Here is a 15,105-nt window from a genome sequence, read left to right as displayed (position 1 = left end):
TGGTGTTATTCATGGTTTATAGTATCACACTAAACATGATGAAAAATACATGCAAACCACAAGAAATCACTTTTTACTGCAATATAAAAATTTGCTGGAGAAATGAACTGCTCACACAGAAATGATTACTGTTACAAAGCATTTTAAGTAGACACATGCAAAATTGAGCCCACTGCAATAGCAACAGGAGGTGACTATGAAATTATTACAGTAGTACAATGTGTACTATAATTAATTTTACAGTTATATTTTACATTACATCTTTATGTTTGTTTACATTTCACGACTGTGAATGGTGCCATTTTCAGTCTGTGCAAGCATATATTTTAATAAATGTTACCTTTTTAGAATAAATTTGTATTTTACTGCAATAAATAACTGTATCTACATATTTATGTATTCATGACATACCTACATTTTTCTTAACATTTTCCACTAGGCTAGGTGGTTTGACAGTGAGTTTTTCAAGTTGTCACAAATCTGCAAAATTTTTCCAATGTACTTTTTGAAAAAAATCTTCGTATAAGTAAACTTGTACAGTTCAAACCTGTGTTGTTCAAGAACCAACAGTACTGTCATTCTGGGATTCTATAACTAATAACAATATATGTTGTAAGTGGAAGCAAAATAAAGACACTTTGAGATACTGTCATCCGGGCATTCCATATCCAGAGAAAATACCTTTCATAAGTAGAAACAAAGTAAAGACATTTTCAGACATACAAAAGGAGAGAGAATCTATCTCGGGAGTACTACAAAAAGTGTAAAAGAAGTTTTTCAGGCTGAAGAGAAATGATACTAGATGGAATCCCATTTCTACAAAAAGAAATGAAGACCAATAGAGTATTTACTTTAGTAGATGCTGGAGATACAAAGATAAATGAGCTATTTAGGGCTTACCTTAAATACATGGTAACGATATAATGGAGTAGACAAGTACATAAACAGGTAATTACAAAGCAATATAGAATAGATAAGAGGTATGTAAAACATGTTATAATAGCAAAGAAGAGTGGCAGCTCACTCACCACCAAAAACATTCCCTACTTTGGAACAATCCCAGAAACATAAAATTATCACCACAAGAATATATGTCCAGAAGTTACTGTCCCTATATACATTTTTGCCCTAATTCTTTTTTTTTTTTTTTTTTGTGGAGACAGAGTCTCACGTTATGGCCCTCAGTAGAGTGCCATGGCCTCACACAGCTCACAGCAACCTCCAATTCCTGGGCTTAAGCGATTCTCTTGCCTCAGCCTCCCGAGTAGTTGGGACTACAGGCGCCCGCCACAACGCCCGGCTATTTTTGGTTGCAGTTTGGCTGGGGCTGGGCTTGAACCCGCCACCCTCAGTATATGGGGCTGGCACCTTACCAACTGAGCCACAGGTGCCGCCCCCTACTTCTTAATATTTAAAATAACGAGGTAACACCAAAAGAACTGATTTAGGAAATGGGACTAAATCTCCCTATATCCTGAGTTACTACTTCATTGCACCACTTCTGTATTGGTGATATAAATTCCCAAGTATAGAAAACTATCCTGACTCCTCTTTACACATACACACACACACAAGTAACTTAATTAATATGCCAAACTTATAATGAAGAGAAATTAAGCAAAACATCTTTAATGCAACATCAATATTATAAATGTAAACACATCAATAAATGGAAATAGTAAGCTAAAGTACTTCATAAGCTAATTCATAAATACATAGCCTAATGATTCTAGCTGTGATAGAAGGTATCATACAATTTCAATTTCTACCAAACACTATAACTTTTAAAACTAAATCTCTATCTCTCATAAAAGTCACAGTGGCTATTTACATTCCCTTCTTACGTGTCAGGCACTAGGCTAAGAATTTAAAATGTACCATCAGATTGAATACATTTGTTTAATCCTTATAAATGAGGAAACTGCATGTCTAAATAATAAAAAATAAGCTCCAAAACACTTTTATGCATAAAAATTTCATATTTACCTTATAAAATACCACAAAGGAAAAAAATGAGACTATTGTATTTTCAGGAGTAAAACAACATTTATATTAATAGTTTGTAAAAATAATAACAATAATAGAATTATCACACTTCCCCCATATGCTTAGCACCTAAAACTCCAAAGATGGGATTTTACTCAAATGAAAAAACAAATTTGCACATTACCAATAGCATAGATGGCTAAAGGAAAGACAGGAAAAATTAGCATGCCCCTCTTTCAGCTTCTAAATCTGCAAAGGTCCAAATAGGAATATGAGATACAAAAGGATCAATCAGTGTTTCATACTTTGAATATAATGCTTTCATTTATTTTCCCTGATTAGAAGATGAAAGACAAAATAAGGAAAGAACCATCGGAGAAAAATAAATACAATCCTTCCTCCTATATGAGAACAGTAAATTGAATCTCTTGAATACCTCAGACTTAAAGTAAAAGCAGTCCAGGTATGTAATGCTCTATTGAACACTCCATGTAGATTCCACAAAATGTGAGCACTATTACAAAGATAAGTACAAAGTGGGCTTTACTATCAAATCATTTTAAATATTGTAAATAAGTTTCATATATTAAAGAGATGCTACGACTCCACTCACAAATGGAAAAATAACTCCCAATTTACCTTTTATGGAATTTCATGTACAATTTGCTTTAACCAAGGCATGACTGAACACAAGGGCAAAATTTAAGAATACTTTAATATGTAATAATATGATAGAAATTCCCGGGGCAGTGTCTGTGGCTCAGTGGGTAGGGCACCGGCCCCATATACCAAGGGTGGTGAGTTTAAAGCTGACCCCGGCCAAACTGCAACCAAAAAATAGCCGGGTGTTGTGCTGGGCACCTGTAGTCCCAGCTACTCAGGAGGCTGATGCAAGAAAATCATCTAAGCCCAGGAGTTAGAGGTTGCTGTGAGCTGTGACTCTATGGCACTCTACTAAGGGCAATAAAGTGAGACTCTGTCTCTAAAAAAAAAAAAAGAAAGAAAGAAAGAAAAAAATTCCCCCTAATAAGGACTATAGGTTGATTATTTGGCATTTTGGCTGGGATCAGTTTGTAATGTGTGCTTTTTGTTTCCACATAAAAATTTCATAATTTTATATTAAATTCTTTTCTTGACATTTAGCTACAAACATAACGATGCAGGTGATATGCACAACAATTCACCTTTGTTGAAGAATTGGTTAAACCACACAAGACTAAGGAAATCCTATTATAATGCTATTTAGAAGTGGTAAACCACACTTAATTAATATGGTTTGACAGTGTCTGGGGTATAGTAAGTTTTATAAATTAATATCACTTATCTTCAGGGAAAGTTAAATGAGCACCCTACTGAGTATTATCTCATACTGAGTAATCACACTGGTAATCAGTAATGACAGTTTAAATAAAATTAATTAAACAAAAACAGGCTCTAAAAATATTATCTGAGTTTTTGCTATGGTTTAACACTGAAATAGTGAAAACTCTTGCAACATTTTATATACCAACAGAGAAGTGTAGGATTTTTAATTTAAAACGAAAAGATATTGTAATTATTAGTCATCTCACAATTAGTCATCTCACAATTTTACAAGTATGTGAACTATGTATGATCATAAATATACTTCATTAGAACCCAGAGAGTAGAAATTTTCATGCAATCCAGGAGAATTATTAAGCAAATAAAAGTTCCTTCTAATTATAGAATCAATTCTATCCAAATGTATACCCGAAATACAGAAAAAAAAAAATAGTGCTTAAAATTATCAATTTCCTGGGCAGTGCCTATGGCTTGAAGAAGTAGGGTATCGGCCCCATATGCTGGAGGTGGCAGGTTCAGCCCCAGCCAAAAATTGCAAAAAACAAAAAAAATGATATATTTATATATATATATAAATTTTCATGCAATCTTATATTTAAAAGGAGTAAAAAATCTAACAGCTAAATCTAAACAGGCTTTTTATTAATAATTAATTTTATTACTAACCTGGTAACTTGCTGATTAAAAACATAGCCCCAGAGTCTGACTTGTGAGCCCTGGCCTTTTAAAATTTGTTTGCTGTGGTACCATAACCAAGCTACTTAAACCTTTCATGATAGCACCTATCACAGAAATATTAACAGGAAGTAAATCTACTATTCAGCATTCAGCTTTGTATTAAAAATGTGAAATGCCTTTCATGACCACTCCCAAGTAGCACATGGACCCACTCCATTCCCTACCACTTACATCGCTGGCATCCCTGCCAATGTTTACCATTTAAAAATATGACAAAGAATTAAAGCTTAAGATAAAATCTTGTGAACACCCCCAATAAAATCATATGCCAAATGAACTATCAATAGGAATGAATGATTAATTCTGGAGTGGAAAAAGTCCCTTAAGAGAGGCTTTGGAAGAAGGGTACATCAGAAAATCCTCCTGAGGCGATATAAGAATTACACAAGACAGTACATATTAACTACTAAGCAGTATGCCTGCCTATTCCATGGTCTTTACTAAATGTTGATGTCACTGTTACAAAGATATTCCACTGTGGAGAGAAAATGTGGCTGTTCATTCTTTAACGTGTGGTAGGCTAACCATCCCAGTTTTAGGCCCCATGGTCTTACCACCCAGAAACAATTCCTACCATCCCACCAACTACTGCATTCTAATTTCAGTATTCCTCAATGCTTCAAATGGGTTTTCCAGCTCTCAATTTGTACTTCCACGAAATTTATCAAAAGTTATTTAGGCAGAGGCATCTTTGAAAAGAAAACTTACCATACACCACCCCAAAAACTATTTGATCTACTAGAATATTTGTTCCTATTTAGGTTTCCATAGTATTTATTTTAATTATTAAATGAGAAACACAATTGTGCTTTTAAAATTTCTTTAATTGCTTAAAAATAAGTTCCAACATGTAACATGTATTCTGCAGCCAGCTGCTATATCATGGAACAGTGAATGGAGATGCTAGCACAGGGATGGACTTAGGTCTTTCCTCAACCTGACCCCAATCAGCAACAACTTGCCAGTCACATGAGTAAGCCACCTAAGAAATGGATAATCCAGCACCCCCCAAGGTTCAGACAACTAAGACTGGAACTGACAACTTCATTAAACTATCTCATCAAAGACCTCAAACTGTTTCTATATTTCTGATCCAAGAAACTTAAATATTACTATTTAAGTTTACTATGGGCTGAAGCCCATAAAGTTCAAAACATGTTATATAGTAACAGGTGATCAACACAGAGCTCCTCATAGAATACTTTTAAATGCCTAAAATAAAATATATACAGTTAGAAAGAACTAATTAAAGTAAAACAGGGTTATCAAAATATTAATAAAGTTTAATGTAGTAATAAATGTTCTTCATTAGTACATTAAATAACAAGGGGTAATGAAAAGTTTAATTTGCAACATAGTGTTGAATATAAATCATGTTTTAAAATACAATGTGCTTTAAAAATATCTATGATTTCTATTACTGATGAAGTCACAAGTCAAATACTTCTGTGGGGGGGGGGTTGGTATGCTAATACATCATTTTTTCCTATATGCATAACTGAAAAAATTACTAAATGGACACCACGAACCCTACCATAGACCACTTGGTGGGTCTACAGAACACAGATTAAAAGCCCCCTGGTAGGTGAATATGGAAGGCTAGTAGAAAGAGTGATGAGAGAAAAGAAAGTAAATAAAATTCTATTGCCTTCTGTGAATCAGTGGGAAGTAGAAGACGTACAGTTGAGATCAACAACAAGGAGGAATGCAACAGGTTATATACTCTGATGGTTTATGCTTCAAAGAGATCTAGAAGCCACCAGGAAGATAAAGCCATCAAAGAACATCCAGGTTTCAACTACAGCAAGGAGGCAAGAGAACATTCAAAGATAATGACAGATGTTTGAGTTCCAAAGGGCATAGTAGGAGGGTTTGGGAAGCCTAGAGGAATTGAAAAATGTCAGATTAGAACAATGAATGGGATTGAATAAGGAGAGAAGCAAAAGAGTGCTAACTGATGATATGGATTGATTATGACTCAGCTCAGCTGAAAGGTGATCTGAATTGCAGTAAATTTAACAAAACTTAATAAAGACATAAATCAAACCATGTGGACTATACCTTCTTCATTCACCTTCTCTCTTCTCTGACTGCCACTACCTAGGTCAGCCCCTTAACCAGCCTCTTGTCTTCACTGCCCCTCTACCCCTACCACTTCATAACAATTCTCCCTACTGACACCATTTTCATCTTACTGAAAATACAAGTCCAATCAAGTCTTTCACTTCCATGCTTTCTATAGCTCCTCATTACTAAAAATAACATTCCAATTTTACCTTGGCTCAAAGGTCCATCTTGATCTGAACCTTACTTCCTCTCCAATCTCTCACCACTCCGCCAACTTGTACTGTATGATCGAGATGTAATAAATAAGAGTCTCCCAAACATGCACATGCTGTTCCTTGTGCCTTGAATCCACCCATAATTCATACCTCATCCCCTTTACCAGCCTAACTTCAACTCAATCTTCCACTCACAGCTTAAACTACTGCTCATATACAAACCTTTCCTGACTCCTCAAGACAAGGCCAGATGCTCACCTAGAGCTTGCCATTAAATATTATACAATTCTAAAACTGACTGAACACGTATGTTTACTGAACTAGGCATTAAGTCCTTGAGAACAGGGATAGTTATTTTATTCATTAAACCACCCCTGGAATTTAGCATTGTTCAAAGCATGTGGTGGACATAATATAAATACATATTTATTAGGTGAGTAAATTAATGATTAGCTTCCTGTCTCCCATGCCTGGAACACGGCCATCACTTCTTGCCTTGCTAAATCTTTCTCAACAATATTTTAAGTAAGAGCCCAGACTGCCGCCAGTTTGAGGAGGTCACTATCATATGACAAAGGCTTTGACGCAGTTCACCTTCCTCCCTGTGTACTTTCCATTTCCTTTCCTGGCATCATCGACCTAAATTGTATATAGTGGCATTTATTCCTGAGTATTGGAAAACCCATCTTCTAGCCCTTTTGCAATACTTACGGGGGCAGAGACAAGATGGCTGACTGAGGCCAGCTTTCCACGGAGGCTCCAGTCCAGAAGGAGAGTTAAAGGACAGAAATTTAGCAAGTAAACTGGTGGATTAGAGCTACACCAAGAAAGAAGGTTGAAGAATGCACAGCAACCCCCCTGAGGCGAGCTGCGACCCCAAGGATACAAACAAAAGGTACAAAATCCATCACCAAGAGGATGGGAGCCTCCTACCCCATGAGAACGGCTTGGAATGCCCCACAAACAAATGAACAGAGTTTAAAGGTCCTCCCACTACACTCCACAAAAGAGACCCTCTAAAAACTGGACATACCTCCCCTACTAGGGTGCCACGACATCCTCCTGCCAGGCATAAAACCACATAAAATTGTATATATTCTCTACCTGCAACTCTGAGCATCCAGCACTCCCCTCCACTCTCACTCTGAGGTCTGGAGGACTGTCCCCCAGGAGTCCAGATACTTGGGTGATTTCTCGAGGGGTATGAACAAGGCCTAAACTGCAGGTGGTCAGTGCTAACTCTAGGGCATGGGAGTGAGGAGAGGACGGTCGTCTGAGAGGGAACCATACCGGAGCAACGGTGCCCCGAGGCGCAGAACAGCAACCATCTTTTGGCAACAATAGGGCTCACTCCCGGATCCGAAGCCACACCCCCTGTCTCCCTGGGCAACCAAAGGAGGCCAGACATCTACTCAGGTGGCAACCACCACGGAACAGATCTGGGACGGAAACGCAGGTCCTGTGAGTAAAGGGTTTGCCTGAGGCGTTACCGGCCCAGGTGGAGCACAGAGACTAGAAACACACATGCAGAGCCGGGAAGTTCCCAGGGCGGGGTGGACCCAGAGGACTGCTTTACCGAGCCTAAGACCCACCCAACCCTCAGGGGATCATCAGCCTATACACAAAGTAGGACAGGAGGCTAGAACTGACAGGTAACCGAAAACAAACCAGCAGGAGCAAAAACAAACCTGAGGCGCAGGCTATGGGAACTCAAAAACACTTCTCTTCTGCAGGGGAATTTAGCAGGGACAGAAACAAATTCCTGCAAAGTTGTTCTGTTCTGTTCTGTCAGTGACAGCAATCGGGGGTGGGGCTGGAACTGAGTGAACACCCCCCAGCCCGCATCAAGAGCCCAAAGTGGTCAGGCCACACTTCCCCATGCTAGATAGAGGCAGAACAGAGGCCTGGCTGACCAGAAATAGATTTCCTTGTGATTAGGCAGGTGCAAACCCCTAGAGTATCTGTTCAATACAGGCAATTGCTGGGCTATCAGTGACTGAGTGTGACAGAGGTGCAAAGTGGGGAAGGAGGCATCAACCTTCCCAGACTGATCTATTTGCTGGGTGGGTCCTCCTGACTCCACAGAGCACTGGAGCAAGCCATATCAGAGTAGTCACCAGACCCCTGCAATTCAGTTGCCAGAGACCTTTTATACTTTCCCATCTGAGACAGGTGCTGACTGAGACAATTGATTTGGACCTTTTGAACGGTGCCAATTGCCGGAGGACTATTCATGTGGTGCCCTGGGTGTGTGGCTGTAGGAAGGTTTGATTTTCCATTTCTGACTGTTGCCTGGGAGGGACAGGGTGACTTAATTGCTGGTATTTCTCCACAGCTGAGACTTCAACCCAGAGTAACTGTTTCACTAGGGTCTAACAGAGACCAGCTGAAAACAAGACGGAACCACTTAGCCCTACCACACCAAACAGGGCCCCAGTTTCTCAGGCCATAGCACTGCACCAGTCCTCAACAATGCTCCAGAAGAAAAATCAAACTGAGTAAAACAATCATGGGGTGGAATCAGAGGAAAAACTCTGGTAACATGAATAACCAGAATAGATCAACCCCCCGACGCCAAAGGAAAGATACGGCAGATGTAACTGAAGATCCCATTTATAATCAGCTGGCCAAGATGTCAGAATCGAATACAGAACTTGGATTGCAAAGAAGATTAATAAAATAAAGGAAAATGTGGAATTAGATATTTTAGCAGCAATTCAAAAACCGGAATTAGAAATTTGAAGAGAAATTCAAAAGTTGTCTCAAGAATTTAACGAATTTAAAGACAGAACCACCAAAAATTCTGATGCACTGAAGCAAAAATTTGCAGCCCTCAATCTTCTGAAAAATACAGTAGAATCCCTCAATAGTAGAGTGGAGCAAGCAGAAAAAGGATTTCTGACATTGAAGACAAAGCCTTTTAACGCTCCCAAACTCTGAAAGAGGAAAAGAAATGGAGAACAAAAACGGATCATTCTCTCAGAGAGCTCTGGGATAATTCGAAAAAAAGCTAATATCCGCCTCATAGGAATCCCTGAGAGTGATGAAGTGGCCTCGCAAAGCACAGAGGCCCTTCTCCATTAAATTAGGAAAGAAAATTTTCCAAAAATGCCAAGCGATTCTGAAATTCAGATAGCAGTTTCAGAAACCCCGCACGACTCAATCCCAATAAGACATCCCCCATGCATATCATAATTAACTTCACTAAAGTTAATATGAAGGAGAAAATTCTGAAAGCAGCCAGACGTAAGAAATCCATTACCTACAAAGGGAAGAATATTAGAATGACTGCAGATCTCTCTGCTGAAACTTTTCAAGCCAGAAGAAAGTGGTTATCAACTTTTAATCTCCTAAAGCAAAATAACTTTCAAACCCAGATCCTGTATCCAGCTAAACTGTGTTTCATTTATGATGGAGAAATTAAATACTTTAATGACATTCCCAATTTGAAGAAATTTGCCATAACCAATCCAGCTCTTCAGGATATTCTCAGACCTATCCTCCATAATGACCAACCCAATCCTCTACAACAAAAGTGAACTCACTCAGACAACTTGTGATCAAACTCCAACTTCCACAGTGATGAAAGGATTAAAAATGTCCACTGGACTTTCGAAAAACTCGATACCCAAAATTTTACCAAACTTACCAATATTCTCCATTAATGTGAACGGCTTAAAATGTCCTCTAAAGAGGCTCAGGTTGGCTGACTGGATACAAAAACTCAGGCCAGATATTTGCTGCATACAGGAATAACATCTTACCTTAAAAGATAAATACAGACTCAGGGTGAAAGGATGGTCATTCATATTTCAGGCAAATGGTAATCAGAAAAAAGCAGGTGCTGCGATTCTATTTGCAGATACAATAGGCTTTAAACCAACAAAAGTAAGGAAGGATAAGAATGGTTACTTCGTATTTGTTAAGGGTAATACTCAATATGATGATATTTCAATTATTAATATGTATGCACCCAACCAGAAGGCACCACAATTTATAAGAGAAACTCTAACAGGCATGAGCAACTTGATTTCCTACAGCTCCATAATAGTTGGGGATTTCAACACTCCTTTGGCAGTGTTGGATCGATCCCCCAATAAGAAGCTGAGCAAAGAAATTGTAGATTTAAATCTAACCATCCAACATTTGAATTTAGCAGACATCTACAGAACATTTCATCCCAACAAAACTGAATACACATACTTCTCATCAGGCCACAGAACATACTCAAAAATCGATAACATCTTAGCTCACAAGTCTAACCTCAGTAATTTAAAGGAATAGAAATTATTCCTTGCATCTTCTCAGACCACCATGGAATACAAGTTGAACTCAGTAACAACAGGAATCTGCATACTCATACACAAACATGGAAGTTAAATAACCTTATGCTGAATGATAGCTGGATCAGAGATGAGATTAAGAAGGAAATTGCCAAATTTTTGTAACAAAATGACAATGAAGACACGAATTATCAGAACCTCTGGGATACTGCAAAGGCAGTCCTAAGAGGGAAATTTATAGCACTGCAAGCCTTCCTCAAGAGAATGAAAACAGAGGAAGTTAACAACTTAATGAGACATCTCAAGCAACTAGAAAAGAAAGAACATTCCAACAACAAACCCAGTAGAAAAAAAGAAAGAACCAAAATTAGAGCAGAATTAAATGAAATTGAAAACAAAAGAATTATACAACAGATCAATAAATCAAAAAGTTGATTTTTTTGAAAACGTCAATAAAATAGATAAACCTTTGGCTAACCTAAACAGGAATAAAAGAGTAAAATCAGAAACAACAAAGACAAAATAATAACAGATTCCTCAGAAATTAAAAAAATCCTTAATGAATAGTACAAGAAACTTTATTCTCAGAAATATGAAAATCTGAAGGAAACTGACCAATTCATGGAAGCATGTCACCTTCCAAGACATAGCCACAATCAAGTGAAAATGTTGAACAGGCCCATATCAAGTTCAGAAATAGCATCAACCATACAAAACCTCCCTAAAAAAAAAAACGCCTGGGACCAGATGGCTTCACGTCAGAATTCTACCAAACCTTTAAAGGGTACCTAATTCCTCTTTAAAATGTAGAAAAAGAAGGAAGACTACCCAACATGTTCTATGAAGCAAACATCACCCTGATCCCCAAACCAGGAAAAGACCCAACAAGAAAATTAAAGACCAATATCACTAATGAATATAGATGCAAAAATATTCAACAAGATTCTAACAAACAGAATCCAGCAACATATCAAACAAATCATACATCATGACCAAATCGGTTTTATCCCAGGGTCTCAAGGCTGGTTCAATATACATAAATCTAAAAATGTAATTCAGCACATAAACAAATTAAAAAACAAAGACCATATGATTCTCTCAATCGATGCAGAAAAAGCTTTTGATAACATCCAACATCCCTTCATGATTAGAACACTTAAGAAAACTGGTATAGAAGGGACATTTCTTAAACTGATAGAGGCCATCTACAGCAAACCCACAGCCAATATCATATTGAATGGAGTTAAATTGAAATCATTTTCACTCAGATCACGATCCAGACAAGGCTGCCCATTGTCTCCACTGCTCTTTAACATTGCAATGGAAGTTTTAGCCTTTACAATTAGGGTAGAAAAGGCCATCAAGGGTATCCATATAGAATCAGAAGAAATCAAACTTTCACTCTTCACAGATGATACGATTGTATGTCTGTAAAACACCAGGGATTGTACTACAAAACCCTTAGAAGTGATCAAGGAATACAGGCAGCATCTCAGGTTACAAAATCAACATTCATAAATCAGTAGCCTTTATATATACCAACAATAGTCAAGCTGAAAAAAGTTAAGGACTCTATTCCATTCACAGTAGTGCCAAAGAAGATGAAATATTTGGGAGTTTATCTAACAAAGGATGTGAAAGATCTCTATACAGAGAACTATGAAACTCTAAGAAAAGAAATAGCTGAAAATGTTAACAAATGGAGAAACACACAATGCTCATGGCTGGGAAGAATCAACATTGTTAAAATGCCCATACTTCCCAAAGCAATATACAATTTTAATGCAATCCCTATTAAAACTCCACTGTCATACTTAAAAGATTGTGAAAAAATAATACTTCGTTTTATATGGAATCAGAACAAAAACCTCAAATAGCCAAGACATTACTCAGAAATAAAAACAAAGCAGGAGGAATCACGCTACCAGACCTCAGACTATACTATAAAACGGTAGTGATCAAAACAGCATGGTATTGGCACAAAAACAGAGAAGTAGATGTCTGGAACAGAATAGAGAATCAAGAGATGAATACAGCTACTTACCATTATTTGATCTTTCACAAGCCAATTAGAAACATTCAGTGGGGAAAAGATTCCCTATTTAACAAATGGTGCTGGGTGAACTGGCTGGCAACCTGTAGAAGACTGAAACTGGACCCACACCTTTCACCATTAACTAAGATAGACTCTCACTGGATTAAAGATTTAAACTTAAGACATGAAACTATAAAAATACTAGAAGAGAGTGCAGGGAAAACCCTTGAAGAAATCAGTCTGGGTGAGTATTTTATGAGGAAGACCCCCCAGGGCAATTGAAGCAGCTTCAAAAATACACCCCTGGGACCTGATCAAACTAAAAAGCTTCTGCACAGCCAAGAACACAGAAAGTAAAGCAAGCAAACAGCCCTCAGAATGGGAGAAGATATTTGCAAGTTATGTCTCCGACAAAGGTTTAATAACCAGAATCCACAGAGAACTCAAACGTATCAGCAAAAAAAGAACAAGTGATCCCATTGCAGGCTGGGCAAGGGACTTGAAGAGAAACTTCTCTGAAGAAGACAGGCGCACGGCCTACAGATATATGAAAAATGCTCATCATCTTTAATCATCAGAGAAATGCAAACCAAAACTACTTTGAGATATCATCTAACTCCAGTAAGATTAGCCTATATCACAAAATCCCAAGACCAGAGATGTTGGCGTGGATGTGGAGAAAAGGGAACACTTCTACCCTGCTGGTGGGAATGCAAATTAATACATTCCTTTTGGAAAGATGTTTGGAGAACACTTAGAGATCTAAAAATAGATCTGACATTCAATCCTATAATTCCTCTACTAGGCATATACCCAGAAGACCAAAAATCACATCATAACAAAGATATTTGTACCAGAATGTTTATTGCAGCCCAATTCACAATTGCTAAGTTATGGAAAAAGCCCAGGTGCCCATCGATCCATGAATGCATCAATAAATTGTGGTATATGTACACCATGGAATATTATGCAGCCTTAAAGAAAGATGGAGACTTTACCACTTTCATGTTTACATGGATGGAGCGAGAACATATTCTTCTTAGTAAAGTATCTCAAGAATGGAAGAAAATGTATCCAATGTACTCGGCCCTACTACGAAACTAATTTATGGCTTTCACATGAAACCTAATATTCTTGGGTTATAACTGGGTTATAATTGGGAAGGGGGAAAGGGAGGGGAGGGAGGGGGAAGGTGGGTGGAGGGAGGGTGATTGGTGGGATTAAGCTGCAGTGCATCTTACAATGATATATGTGAAACTTAGTAAATGTAAAATGTAAATGTCTTAACACAGTAACTAAGAAAATGCCAGGATGGCTATGTTAACCAGTGTGATGAAAATGTGTCAAACGGTCTATAAAACCAGTATATGGTGCCCCATGATTGCATTAATGTACATAGCTATGATTTAATAAATAAACAAATAAATTGTGGTATATATACACCATGGAATATTACGCAGCCTTAAAGAAAGATGGAGACTTTACCTCTTTCATGTTTACATGGATGGAGCTGGAACATACTCTTCTTAGTAAAGTATCTCAAGAATGGAAGAAAAAGTATCCAATGTACTCAGCCCTACTATGAATCTAATTTATGGCTTTCACATGAAAGCTATAACCCAGTTATAACCTAAGCATATGGGGAGGGGGAGAGGAAGGGGAGGGAGGGATAGAGGGAGGGGAGGGAGGGAGGAGGGTTAGAGGGAGGGGAGGGAGGGAGGAGGGAGGGTGATTGGTGGGACTACACCTGTGGTGCATCTTACAAGTGTATATGTGAAACTTAGTAAATGTAGAATGTAAATGTCTTAACACAATTACTAAGAAAATGCCTGGAAGGCTATGTTAACCAATGTGATGAAAATGTGTCAAACGGTCTATAAAACCAGTGTATGGTGCCCCATGATCGCATTAATGTACACAGCTATGATTTAATAAAAATAAATAAATAAATAAAATATTTTAAGTAAGAAATAATTAACATAGCATATCAGGGAGAATGCCAGGTATTATGTCTTTTATATATTCAATAAAAAAACCAGACTCGGGCGGTGCCTATGGCTCAAGGAGTAGGGCACCAGTCCCATATGCCGGAGGTGGTGGGTTCAAACCCAGCCCTGGCCAAAAAACCACAGAAAAAGAAAACCCAGACTCTTCCCAACACTAATAATTCACAGAGGAGTCACCTTTACTAAAAACAACCATGAATTTCTATAATGCTATACTCTAAGTTAAGAAGAAAAATATTTGTTTAAAAAAAGGCACTGGCCAGGCACTATGGCTCATGCCTATAATCCTAGCACTCTGAGAGGGCAGGGTGCATAGACTGCTTTAGCTTATGGGTTCAAGACCAGCCTAAGCAAGAGCGAAAGCCCGCCTGTACTAAAAATACAAAACCTGAGGCCTTAAGAGGATTGCTTGAGCCCAAGAAATGGAAGTTGCTGTGAGCTATGATTGACAC

The 15,105-nt window shown here is 38.0% G+C and overlaps 1 protein-coding gene across 1 annotated transcript in view; it reads right to left on the bottom strand.

Moving 5' to 3' along the window:
* Positions 1-15,105, bottom strand: part of DIAPH3 (diaphanous related formin 3) — a 578,378-nt gene that overhangs the window by 521,294 nt on the left and 41,979 nt on the right. The gene's annotated exons all lie outside the window — the stretch shown is intronic.

The sequence above is a fragment of the Nycticebus coucang genome, chromosome 15 (genome assembly GCF_027406575.1).
Source record: "Nycticebus coucang isolate mNycCou1 chromosome 15, mNycCou1.pri, whole genome shotgun sequence".
Lineage (NCBI taxonomy): Eukaryota > Metazoa > Chordata > Mammalia > Primates > Lorisidae > Nycticebus > Nycticebus coucang.
This window is presented reverse-complemented; position numbering and strand designations above follow the sequence as displayed.